The sequence below is a fragment of the Sinohyriopsis cumingii genome, chromosome 11, assembly GCF_028554795.1.
Source record: "Sinohyriopsis cumingii isolate HCF-2022 chromosome 11, ASM2855479v2, whole genome shotgun sequence".
Taxonomy (NCBI): domain Eukaryota; kingdom Metazoa; phylum Mollusca; class Bivalvia; order Unionida; family Unionidae; genus Sinohyriopsis; species Sinohyriopsis cumingii.
In genome coordinates this window covers 73032445-73047074 of record NC_142971.1, presented here as the reverse complement: position 1 = coordinate 73047074, position 14630 = coordinate 73032445, and the positions used below count along the sequence as shown (strand labels likewise).

General features: G+C 33.8%; 1 long non-coding RNA gene across 1 annotated transcript; it reads left to right on the top strand.

Moving 5' to 3' along the window:
• The first annotated feature begins 7330 nt into the window (after positions 1-7330).
• On the top strand, positions 7331-13755 carry LOC149788726 (uncharacterized). The gene is made up of 5 exons (XR_016424240.1): positions 7331-7616; positions 9670-9684; positions 12277-12300; positions 12823-12855; positions 13620-13755. It is a non-coding gene; the product is annotated as an uncharacterized LOC149788726 (long non-coding RNA).
• The last annotated feature ends 875 nt before the right edge of the window (positions 13756-14630 follow it).

Genomic DNA, 14630 nt, shown 5'->3' with positions numbered 1-14630 from the left:
AAAAGTGCCTTTAAACAACTAAACAAAAACGCACCATTTATAATAAGGGAATGGATCATTTCACGTGATGCAGTAAGTTCAGTTTAATATCACTTGAAGCACTGCCTGACATCATTCGAGTCAAGGTCAAGAATGGATTACTTTAAATGTCAAAAAACATGTTTCGATATCTATCCTTGTGACAGGAACATGGTCGATTGTTTGGTCCAGTAGCAAACAAGGCGATTTAAACCCAAGCAATTGGTCATCGCGGACGAGGCTACGTTTCTCGACTACACTAGTACACCCCATGTCTCGTAAAACGGTCACTTCTTGTCGGTTGAAAGTGCCATAAATCACTATCGGGTGTCGTTGTACACAAAAAACGAAACCCAAGAAGATGTATTTAATAAAGAAAAGGATTTTTGCATTTCAGGAATGGCACAATATGTGTTTTTGGATAGATGTGCTTGCTGTAAGAAGAATTGTGCTTCTCTTCGTTGTTTGGCTCAATCTGATTGTTGAATACTTTTCCAGGCTCTTTTCTATTCTGCTTTGTCGTTATTGTCTGCAAACGTTCATTCAGCCACGATTGCACGGGCTAAAGACATCTTTCACCAATATCACTTTTTGCGTCCGGTCCGATGGGAAGAGACGCGTGGATCATGAACAGTATCGCTTTTCTATCGGTGATGTGAAAATTGTCTTCGGATTGTCGGACGTGTTGAATCTTATCGATGACTTTAAAAGGTGTCATGTCTATTGGGCTGCTAAACTCGTGATCAATGGAAAGTATCAAGCAATCGTCCTCTTTCGCTTGACATTGCCGTTAACAAAGAATCCCACACCTCAGTGATGAACCCTTCTGCTTTCTCCAACGGTACTCGGACTTTAAATCTTTAAACTTCAATATGTGCGTTTAGGCCGTGGTTCTAAATTTTCTAGAGAAGCGCTTTTCCGTTTCTCGAATGTGGTAGTAATTTTCCGAGTACACCAGTGGACTATGGATGGGGGTAGAATCTCTGGGCGTGGATTCGGGCTCATTCATATCATGTTCAAAATCGCTGGCATGAATTTAAGCCTAGACGTAACCTACTAGGTGAAGCGATAAACTACGTTTCTACCTTTTACTTTCTTCTCGTTTCTCCACTTTCGGTTTGACAGTAAAATGATAAATGACTACATTTTGAGCGCTCTGGGTCCCTATATCCATGTCAGAGTAGTGTCTTCCCGACATAAACGGTCAATCTATTCAATCCCAGTATTCATTTCACTCAGAACGATGGAAGAGCCCACACAGAGTGAACTTCTGATCCGAGCTTTGCGATGTGACAGACGAAAGTTTTCTTCAGACAAGCCGACGGACTACTCCCCCTCCTTTCGAAATATAAGCTAAGATAATTGCTATATCTCTAAGAAGAAAGGGTATTGGGCATTGGGCCCCAGAATGTCCAGACAGTGAAAAAAACAGGACTGGTGTCAGAAGTGACAAAGGTCAAGATATCTGTCATCATTGTCAAGAGAACAGACACTGGTCTTCAAAATGCCATTAAAAGTAACAGGAGAATAATGAAGAGAGTGGTTTGGAAGAGGAAGCATAGGTATCCTACCAAACCTAAGAACCCATACACGTCCAAAAAGGGGAAAAGAGAAGTGAAACAGACGAGACGAAAATGAGGAAGACGAGGATATAAACCAGTGAACGTAAAGAAATGAGAGGGAGAGAGAGACAGAGAGAGAGAGAGAGAGAGAGAGAGAAGTTTATGAACTTTTTAAAGTGTTAAATTTGGAATAGGATTGTAAATTTGTATCAGAATAGACCAGACAGAAAACGTTAAGTGTCTCTGTGTTACGATTGTTTTGGAAGAAGGACCGACACTCACGCATTCACACATGTACATTATTGTGCAAGTTGCTGGCCCTGAAAAGGACCGTTGGGTGTTTTAAGAAAAGGTAAACTCATGAACGGACCTTCTTCTGGACTTGTTCCTTTCAATTATTTAGTAGAAATCACAAGGTGGTATCTCCGATGTAGCAACAAGGTTGGGTGCTTTGGCTTTGGAAGGTGTTTCTCTCTTGGGTCGTAATTAGAAGTCTGATATATTTGTTTTAAAGTCATTAATTCTACCAGTATATCTACGAGTACCGTCACCGTTTGACGTTCACATTCCTTATTCTTTATTAGACATTAATTCTTCTCTGTTGCTTCTCTCTGCCGTTTCATTATTGCCTCTTATCTCTTTTGCTGTTGCTGTTGAAGGTGAAAAGCTTGTTATGCTTCTTTCTGCTGTTATAAGAAAATTCTAAATTCTTCTTTCAGTCACGACGTGTGAGGCAGAAAGAGAAGTTGGCGACGGTACTCGTACCGGAACAAATTCTCCTAAATCGACTAAATCAAAATTAAAATCGGCCTCTTATGGAAGTAAGACTATGTCGACTTTGGTAGCCGCTGCATTAACATCTTATCTCGTTTCCACTACCTGTGCTCTCAAATTCATCTTCTTACTTTCCGTCATGTTTGAAAACTTTCTCGCTTTGATTCATTGCGTTGCCGTATCTATATAGGGACTGTGACGTCAAAGTCAGCTCTCTTTGGATTGGAAGACAGACTCCACACTGTAACTGCAGTTTGTAACACGTGTTAGCATTGATGAAAAAACGCAATACGTTTCGATCCACTCTTCCACTATAAAAAACGCAATTCATATCGTTCATATCACCTGCCCTCTGTGTAATGTTAAATCGTCTACTCTGTTATCGTCGATGCTGTTCCCTACGTTCTTACCTACGTATGTAAAATCGTCGTGGACAATCCTCCAGATCACCGATACGAGCATCAGGAAAAGAATTAATGTGCAGATACAAGGCTGTTTGAAGAAAGATATCATCTACGGTCCAGAAGCTAGAACAAGTTCGAGGAAGAGAAGAAAACATATGAATTGTCCTCCATGTTAACATAATGATGTTAGCGTGAGCCAAATTTCCTATTTAGTGCGACTCATATGTCTCGAGGATATTTGTTTTCTTTCCTAAATTTGTTTTTAGCCGGTTGTATAGTTATTTGTGTGATAAACTGATGTTCATAAATATATATATCTATGTGCTATATACGTGTATGTCTCTACTGTATTTGTATCTACCTAGGGTAGCGCGTATTCAGGTCATCCACTTGTAACATAGTTGCCAGTATTCCGCCCAATTGAGGTCAGTCCCACATCATTCTCCATTACCGTGACGTCATCTCACCTGTTCCATTCTTATTGTCCCTATACAACTCAAATTTCCCTTGTTACTATACAGGCCCATTATTCCTATGATAAATCTCCCTTGTCGCTAGAAATGTCCAGGGTGATCTGAAAATTCTTGTCGCTAGATGTGCCCAAGTGGCATCTATAATATTTTTTTCCTATTATCGCTAATGTGCCCCACTATACTACTTGTATTTAAAACAATTCCTGAGAAATTGTGTGTGTGTGTGAACGATACAAAGTTGTGTACATCTCCTCTCCGGTAAATTTGAATAGTCATGTATGTTTCACGAATATATGGGCGGTGTTTAGCACATTATAGTTAATTGTCAAAAAGAAAAGCTGCATTGGCACTTACCTTCAAAGATTTTAAGAAAAGCCAATGGTTTGTATTTATATAGTTGTCAACCGTAAGCCTAACTCGCCTATCTGGTCTTGTTTGGAATCGCTTCGATTGAAGAGCATAGTTTCAACTTTTGAATTTTTTTAAACTTCTCAGCCTTTTTGTGCATTATTCCGAGTTTTCCAAGTTTTCTCTAAACTAAGAACATGAAGTCATCTTTCTAGTTTTTATATGCTAGGTAAAATTTTCCTTCAAATATACTTTGAAGTTACTCGATGCTTCTTGTCCACCTATTAGTATATAAGCTCTATTAGGTTATAAAAGAATTAGCCATTACTAACACGTATGTAACTATAATGATGAGGATGATGATATATATATGAACACTAAAGATTTGTGTGTGTATATGTGTAAATGTATGTGTGTATATATATAGAGGTAGGTATGTGTATGGTAATATGCAGGTCTATAAATATACATGTACGTATATGTGTATGTTTGTATGTATGTGTGTATGTGTATGTGTGTGTGTGTAAATACATGTATGCACATGTATGTGTGGATGTGTGTGTGCATGTACATGTGGATATGCATAAATTTATATATATGAATGTGTGTATATGTATACGTAGAAATGCATATATATATATATTATATATGGGGTGTGGTTGTGTGTGTGCATATCTGTAGAAGTATTAATTTGTATGTTTGTCTGTCTATATATGTGTGTGTATGTGTGCATATATAAGAGTATATTGTATTATAATATGTTTATTATATTAAATTACATTACGTTAGGTTACTTTACGTTACGTTACGTTAATTATATTACTTTACATTACATTACATTACATTACATTACATTACATTATATTATATTATATCATATCATATCATATCATATCATATTATATTATATTATATTATATTATATTATATTATATTATATTATATTATATTATGTTATATTATATTATATTATATTATATTATATTATATTATATTATATTATATCGATTTATTCGCACTACCTACAGTGGTACTTTCAGTGACACATATGTTGAAGTACTACGATTTTGTATTGTGTAGGAAACCGGATAATCCACAGCAGTGGACTAAATTTCGATATAATTCATAAAGACGTATTCATTGCAAGTAAACACTACATCTTTTAAATTTCTGACCATGAAACTTTGTAAGATAGGAGTTCTTTCAAAGTAGTTCTCAAGTTCTCACTCACACCCTTTCTTTCAGGAGAGAGAGAGAGAGAGAGAGAGAGAGAGAGAGAGAGAGAGAGAGAGAGAGAGAGAGAGAGAGAGAGAGAGAGAGAGAGAGAGACTGGTTGTTCGAATAAGTCCGTATTTTATCGTAGTCTTCTCATTTCCGTTAATTCTAGCATGGCCTATTTTGAATTTACTGTAATTGTAACATATACTTCAATCCTTAGGGTTTGTTTGTTGTGAAGGCGAACAATTCTCTCGACAACACTCGGGTTATGCGGGTCGTTGGCTCATATGAGCATATTACAGGTTGCTTTAGTCAAATTATTTCAATACCGTGAGTCTCATATTTACGTCTGTTAAAAAAATTATTGCAAAGGTCTCAGACTTTAATTAAATAAAGCTTTCAAAGTCAGTAGTATTTGCCGGTGCATACCAAGGAATAAGTTATATATATAAACAAATTCATTGAGCTTTTTTAATTCCTGTTGAATTGATCCGTTTTCTTTCGGAACCTTGAACATGTTACATATATACATATACATATATACATATATATATATATATACATATATACATATATATATATATATATATATATATATATATATATATATATATATATATATATATATATATACATATATACATATATATATATATATATATATATATTTATATATATATATATATATATATATATATATATATATATATATATATATATATATATATATATATATATATATATATATATATATGCTAAGTGTAATAAACTCAGCTGGAGACGCTACATGTATATTAACTATGTTTTATCTTTGGTATCAAATTTCTAACGGTCAGTGATTTGGGAAGCGATATTTATTGGGTGGACTTTCTTCTTCATTGTTCATTGGGTACATTGATTTGATTAGTGAGGTATTTTTTTATTTCTTCATTTGAAATGTTATATCTTCTCGGAATCTGGTTCAAGTTAGTCGATATACCTTAGGACAATAACAAGCCTTTTGAGGTCTGGACTCAATGTATGTCAACACACACACACACACACACCACACACACACATATATATATATATATATATATATATATATATATATATATATATATATATAATAGAGAGAGAGAGAGAGAGAGAGAGAGAGAGAGAGAGAGAGACAGAGAGAGAGAGAGAGAGAGAGAGAGAGAGAGAGAGAGAGAGAGAGAGAGAGAACAAGACTTTATATCGTTTTAAGGTCCATTTGAAGCCATGGAAATATATACACATTGTTAATATAACACATCGGAATTTAACCATAAACAATATGCCACAATAACCAGTCTGACGTCATCCTGAATGACTCATGTATGCAAAATTCACAGAAAGAAATTGGGAATTTGATAAGTGGTAAATTTCGAAGCAATTGATCTTTATTGTGTTCTATCTAGTATAGGTAATTAGCACAGTTTGCTGTTTGTGAAGGGTGTGGATATCTTTTCGTAGTTTTAACAAGAATTTTTAGCTATCCACGGGTCTCAATATGTTCATTTCCAATGCAACATATATATTTTCTTTAAATTCAATCTGTATGACTGCGGCTGATTTTACTAAGAGTGATACCTTTTTGAGCTGAAATTAAGATTTTGGAAATTTATGGGAGCTATCCATATATATTCCTAACTCTAAACGGAAAACCGCAAGGTATTTCAGAAAATTGCAGTTTCATTGCGTTTTCAAATTACATTTTCAGGATATGTGTAAGAACAAGTATATAAATTGAATAGCACGAGTTGCCAAAATACATTTTTTTAGTTCTTTGTATCTTTATGTCATTATTAAAAAAGAGAGGTATGTTCTCGAAGTCAGTATAGTAAATTCTGGTCCCCATCCCAAAAATGTATAGAGAAAACACAACTCATTAAGATCATGTATAACTTCTTCTTAAGTATAAAATAAAGACAACTGGAATATCTCTCTCTGTCTCTCTGCCTCATTGTCTCTCTGTCTTTCTCTCTCGCTCTCTCTCTTTCTCTCTCTCTCTCTGGTCTGCTTCTAAGGAATTGTTCACTAAATAATAATATAATATTTCATCCTATAATACTAAAAACGTGATATGTGGAACGAGTGGAGAATCCTCCATTTAAAATATATAATTTTGTTACCTCAAGATGAAGTATATCTGGTATTAACGTACTTAAGAAGCTTCTTTGTTTATTATATATCAAACTTGTTCTAGAATCGAAGTACACAAGATAGCTTAAGCTCACTCTTCGGCACAAGAATCTTCCCACACCCCGTTTTCGTAAGTACACCTCACTTTCAAATGTTGATCGTATAAAATATACGTGATGCAAGAAAGCGGTAGAATTGGGTTGACCAAACCTGTCGCACTAAGTTAGAGTTATTTTCTAAACTAATGGATCTTATCAGAAGACAATGCAAATCTTATTCAGCAATGAATCACAGCTGGGTTGTCATTGTTGTCAAGGAAGTAAGATGACAACTTCAGAGAGTCGCAAACGGCGTCAGGTCTAATTTCTTTTTCAAACAAATTTGCATGTCAGAAATGAAAGGCAGTTTCTATTTATTTGTTCTAAGTCAACAAATACCCGTTTTTGTTCAGTAGGTACAACTTGTATTCATACGCATTTCGTGGTAGGTAGTAACAAAAGTAACAAACAAACTCACCAAAGAGTGAGTCCTATTTCCTTCCAGCCCGATTCCAGGAAATATGTTAAGCTTTCTGCGCATGCACGTTATTTTCCACTTAAGTAATAACTCTCTTGGAAGTCTGACAGTGTTGGAAGACGACCGACACAAACCAGTTTGATGCCAAGCAATAAGCAGTAAGTATTATTGTCTAACGTATAAATTCACCAAGAAGTAGAATATATATATATATATATATATATATATATATATATATATATATATATATATATATATATATACATATATAGCGAAGATGCATATTTCAATTCATAGATATTCCCATAACGACCAAGTTCGAAAATTCTTTCCCATGGATATGGTAGGTTTTACTACAAAATGTTATTAAGACAATTTTGGTAGATATAACTTCAGTGCCTGTCGTGCAAATTAAGTTGTATTTATTAAATTGTTTTAGACAAATCATTTGCTGTATTGGCTTGTGTACTACTTCGTTCCACTCTAACGTGTGATCAGTTACGTGCAAAAATATCTTATCACGATAAGATTAATGCGCTTTATTCCGAGAACAGACTAATATAGGCGTAATGAAGTAATAAATGCTTCTTAATGTTGCCTCAGTCTTTAAATGTTTTGATGACTGTTGTGGACACATGGCGGTCTTTAAAAACTTTGATAACGGAGTTTGGTCATATGTCAAAGCTATGATGACGTAGTTTGGTCATAAGTCAAAGCTCTGATGACGGAGTTTGGTCATATATCAGTAATTCTGATGACCTAAATGAAACTTTACGTTTTTTGGTGTAGCGTTTTCTTACGATTTTCCCATATGCTGTTGTTTTATTATTATCTATGAATTGTGCCATTATAATTAGGGTCAAGTGTCTAGCCTAGTTATCGTATTTTACCACCGTCTTTTCATCTTTTATCAACTAGGTCATTTTCATCAAACTCGTAAATCACAAGCATGAATTTCAAGACAAGGAAACTTCGACATTCCTATTTAGTTGGAAAAATATGAGATCAGTTTTATAGCGTTGCTAACACACTTACCATGTTGAAAATTGAGCATATCTATTACGCAAAAATTACTTTCGTGGCACTGGCACGTTTTATTTCAATTGTTCCTTGTCAAATCCAGGTATCTGTACTCTTTCTTCAAAAGCTTTGATCCTGTTTGTTCATTCTGTTTCCATTTCTCTTTTCAACTTGGGTTTAATTGTAGCGAATAATTGATCGCACTCTACCCAATTCCTCTCTTTATACCAGTAAATTACTACAACGTTTGTAGCTTCCCAATTCAGACTTAGTTTAGTATGTTTAAGGTCATTCTTTATCTGGCTAACGACACTCTGTTCGTCATTGTCGATAATTATATATAATTAGTATTGTATTGCCCTGGATTGGGAATCAGCTGAGGCATGTCTGAACTGTTTTGTTGTATTGCGCCAGATTTTAATATTGGAGTCACAATGAACTTAATTATTTCCTCAGCGGAGGTCGGTAGTTTAGGTTACTGATAATCGGAGTATATCAATGTTCATAGCACAAATGTACAATAACGTGGTCATCTCAGATTTGTACAGTATGTCCCCCAATTTACAATTGTTTATCCTTAGAATTCAAATTCAAGATTTTCTTCTATTTTATCCATTTCCAAGATATGTTGAGAAGGAAGAAGGAACAATCACATTGTGAGATGTTTAGCATAAATCACGTCATCACATTGCATTGAATAGAAAAAAGACACATAACAATTGAGAGAAATCTAAACAAGCTTTTAATTTGTGCTTAATTTCATGCCAATCAACATCATCCTGATCTTCTTCTTCGATTATATACTATCAAATAATTTCTCGTTTGTTATTTAGTATACAGGTGTGCTTCAGTTTGTTTTTAATTGACTCTACGACAGTTTATGCTCTGTATGTAAATATAATGATAACTATATTATGTATTAGATATCTTATTTCCACACTGAGTGAAGTGTTTGTCTGACTTTAATTATAGGGAACATGAAATGTTATATCCTTTTTAAAGGCCATATATGCTCTAGTATCATCCAGAGCGTATGAAAATAGAGACTTACTGATGAAAAACCTATCTGTACAACACAACATAACCTGGTAAAATGTTTCTCAAAGAAGCTAGAATATGATTCCATGAAAGGTAATCATTGCAAAATGTTGACATTGCAAATTAATCAAAACTACAACTTTGTTCTTTCAGAGGATGGGAGCTGCAGTAAGTTTGCAAATTTCTTTCTTTCTGTATTTCCTAATAAATTCCACCTCATGCATCTTAATCATCCCACATCTCGAATATATCCTGTGATATTAGAACTTATGAAGCATCAACTTCTCTAAAATATCTACATTTTTGGTGTTTCTCACAAAGGGCCAAGTAAAGCAAAATACACTTGCATGCGCCCGGATTGAAAGCAATTGTTTCCCCTATTTCTAAAGACTTGAAAAATGTTGTCGTTGTCAACAGTATGGTTTTTGACTGCGCATGTACTCTAATAATTTTCTTCAAAAATTACCAAATCCCTTAGAAGAGTACATGCAGACAATCCCATAGATGGCCAGTTTAAAGGGCACATTCCTTCATATCATAAAGTCTTGTGAATACTAAGCATTTTGACATTTATTTCTGGAAAATTTGTAAATCATTCGCATTTGGAAATATCATTAAAATACCCACTCCCATAATCACAAATAATGAATACAACATAACAAAGCTATCCACGGACACGTCAGCAACGCTGCTGCTTATACACTACGTTTATTGCTTAACATGCTTGGACATTTCACTTGTTCCCATGCAAAAGTCATACTTATCGTCATACAACACAATTGATTACTCACCTAGAATCAACCTCCGATCTGATCCTTTATTTAGAAAAATGATTATAAATATGATACAGAATCAATGGCGCCGCCACTATCCATCAAACTTACGCTAAAGCATAATCACTCATCGCCTAAATATGAAATAAAGGTAAAGAACGATTAAGATTGGCGTCAAAACTAATCACGCATAACAATGGTTTGACTGGACTTTCAAGACAGTTCTTGACATATATAAGGTAATACGACCTTTCAGGAACATACGGATCTTCTCAAACAAGCTGAATAGAATGAAAGAAAATGACGATCACAACAGAGTAACTCCGATCTATTATTACTTGAATGAGATTCAAGCAGAATTGTAGCTTCTCTCAGATATGACAAAAACAAGAAGCATTTCCAATGTGAAGTCATGACACTGAACGAGTTGCGGATGAATAATGATAAAACAAAAAATGTAAACAGACACGACGAAAACTAAGTGTCACCATCGAATTAACACTCCCATTACACCAACAGGTACTGAAGATATTTATTGTTGATTTGTAAGTCAGATATGTGCTTTATCTGTGTTGTGCTGTACAATCCTTGAAACCTCTAGGCCACAGAATCAGCACAAGCGTTACAGTCTGTTTAACACAGCAGACACTAGTAAAAATTAAACTCGATCACACTCAATCACACTCAGAAACGGAAACACACACACACATACACACATTCTGTGATAATTGGTGTGAGTATATTTCGAAACAATGCAAAGAGTAAATGCGATAAAGAGCCAAAACAATTGAGACATATATAATATTTTATGAATTTAAACGTGACGGGAAATATTACATTGCGTTTGTTTTCGGTTTGTTTTACTTACAATAACAAAATGAAGTATAATCATAAGAACTTAAATGTAATTAAAAATACCTTTGCCTCCAATTCCATTTCGTTTTACTTTTCATACCTTTTTCAAGGAAAATCGTTATCTGAACCTTCTACGCATAGCATTGATACGTTGTTGAAATTTTAGGAATACGGATATTATAACAGAGGAGTCGGACTTCACACACACACACACACACACGCACACACACACACACACACACACACACACACACACACACACACGTATGTATTTATATGTATACATATATATGTATATATGTAGATAGATAGATAGATAGATAGATAGATAGATAGATAGATAGATAGATAGATAGATGCAATAAACTGACAACGAACAGTGCAAAACTAGTATCTAACTGGCTTGAGCGCCTTGACTCTTAATTAGTCTTTTTCAAAGGCAAATACAAAACAGAGACTAGACAAACAAATGCTACAGAAAAACGGTTATGTTTAACATAACCGTTTTTCTATTGCATTTGTTTGTCTAGTTTATGTTTTGTATTTGCCTTTGAAAAAGACTCATTAAAAGTTGAAAGCGCTAAGGGTAGTTAGTTGTCAGTTTATTGCATTTATCCCAATCAATCCCCGACACACGTGATCTCTTGCGGGGTCCAGGGAACTTGACACGACTGGTATTCGCCATATGATTTGTATTCTTTATATATATATATATATATATATATATATATATATATATATATATATATATATATATATATATATATATATATATATATATAAAATGTGTTTGTGTCTGTGTGTTGGTGTTTTTTATGTATATGCAGTGGATATATATATATATATAAATTCATTTCTACATTTATTTTCTTAATTTATTGGTTGTGGTAGGGGTTGCAGCAGTTGTGAGTACTTTCGAACAATACACATCAGTAAATGACAAAGTGTTCAAACAGATAATAATAAAGATGAAATTGTTGATAAATCAGAGAATAACTAGAAAAAGTGTTGTTTCATGATGTTTCTTTATTGCAACATGATATCGTGTACTAATATATAATTATATCATATGGCTTCAAGAATTTTACCAATCATTCAGTATGAGAATAAGATGAGATTTCTTTCTGTATAGGTTGTGAAAGGAGTGGTAAAAGCCGTGAGTACATTTAGAAACAATACATACCAGTAAATGTGATAGATGCATAAGCAGCTACGAAATACAAATCAGCTTACAAAATTTAAAATGAAAGTGAACAAATGATATTTATTTCATTTTTAAAGGACAAAGTCACATCTTTCTGCCCTAAACGAGATTGATCAATCATCATTTGGGTCAGGGAATAAATCGTTGACTCAATGAACCAGTCAATGTTTCAATGGAGGTCTCACTGTACATTATACTAATCTGTTTATATATGTAACTTCCACTATCTTATTAATATCATTCTTTTTGTACCTTTTGCGGTACGGAAATGTTGCATCATTTTGAAACTAAGCATAATTTATTGTTCTATTTTATGGCATGTTTCAAACATGCTTAATTCAAACTTTAAAGTTGCAGTTATAGCAATTGGCTGCAAATTACATTGAACGTTAACATGACGATTACTTGGAATGTCGTTGTGTCTACTTGCTTTCTAGATACGTTTTGTAAATAATTAAAATTTGTTTTCCTCAGGTACTTGAATTGAGGGATGATCGGAGAGATGACGTAAGTTTGCTTTTAATTTAGCTGTTCTTTGGCTATGAGCGACAACACTATGATGCTATGGAAGTTATATCGATTACCATGGATACATATTTGCACACCAAAGCAGAAACGGATAATTATAATAAGAATTTAAGTGATCAAATTCAATTGTTGCTACTTTATGTCATTATTTATCACATTCAAATTTGATCCATCTTGTAGGACAGCTGATAATATAGACCTTAAATGCATTAATTTGAAATCGGCCAAAAGGATTTGCTAGGGAAATTATATTTGTGTTAGCATGAGCACTGAAACGTACGTGAATGAATGCTAAAAGGTTTCAAATGTAAACTCCATTTCGTATTCTTACAAACGCTGCGAAAAGGAAATATGTTGAAATGGATATGAGTTTAGTTTATTCTCAGCATGCATTTGGGTGTTTTAGATTAGTCATGCTTTAAAATTGATGTATTATCATGATAACAGTTTTAAATATACGAATATTTCCCTATTCCATTGTAAGCATTAGTCAATAATTAATAATAAATTCACATTATTTAATGCTATAAGTTTGATATTGTTTTTAATTGTTCATCTTTTCTGTCTTATGTTTTTATAGTTGCGTTACGTTTGATAGCCTTTTTCTTTTCCTAATAAATAGTGCATTTCACCTGAAGTAAACATTTCACATGCAATTCACAGTGTGACTTGAACATAACTTATCCAATTTGAAATTCTCCGACTCAGTATATTGTATAGATTTTCTGTTGTTTTCATTCCAGAGTTATGAAAGAATTCCGCGTGGATTTGGTGCTGGGATATCATTGATAGATATCGCTGACGATCCTACAGACTATATATTCTGAACTATTCGTGGATAGTGTCAAGTTTTACTTCTAATAAAATGTATTAATGTAATTGCAAATGCGTTTGAATTGTTTTCATAATTTCACTTGTTACCTAATTTAGTTTGGTATTATAAAAGCGCTTTGGTGAAAATATTTTAAACAAATCATTAGTGACAAAATTATTTATTGGCTGCAAATCACTGTATATGTTCAGAAATATATTTATAAGATGAAATATAAATATATTCATGAAAATTAAATACAACTTCATCGATCTAAGATCTTATGGTGCTAAGTATCATAATGGACGATCAGTTTGGTTTATTTGTCGTACGACTCCATTAACTAAATATGTATCAGAAAAAGTGAAAATTTGAAACTATAACCAGATATGTATGGTTTGAATAAAATGTCTAGAAACATTGTTAGGAAGGTTATAAGCGATATCAGTTTATTTAGGCAGATTTTACCGGTGTTTTGCAGTGAAGGAGTGATGAGATGTATTCCCGAATCTCGTGTGTCAGTACATGTGTTTTATCAATGTATGAAGGAGAAACAATGGGCTATGATAGAGGAGCGAAATAACATCTTTAAAGCTAAACCACCTCCATTATACAAACAATGAAACTAAACATTATAAAGATGGATCCGCCCATGCAGAAAGACCCTTGCATCTATACTATGAAATTCTCACCACGGGTAATAGATGATATTGAATTATTTGCTGTTAATATTAAACAGGGAGCATTATTGAATGTTCTAAAATTGCCAAAGAGGAGCCAAAGTGACATAGCGAGTAGCGTGCCTGCGATCACAGCGATTATAGTGCCTGCAATCACAGCGATTAGTGAGCCTGCGATCACAGCGATTAGTGTGCCTGCGATCAGATAGATGTATGCGGTTTTGATGAAATATAGTAAAGCATCATTTATTACAAACATATAT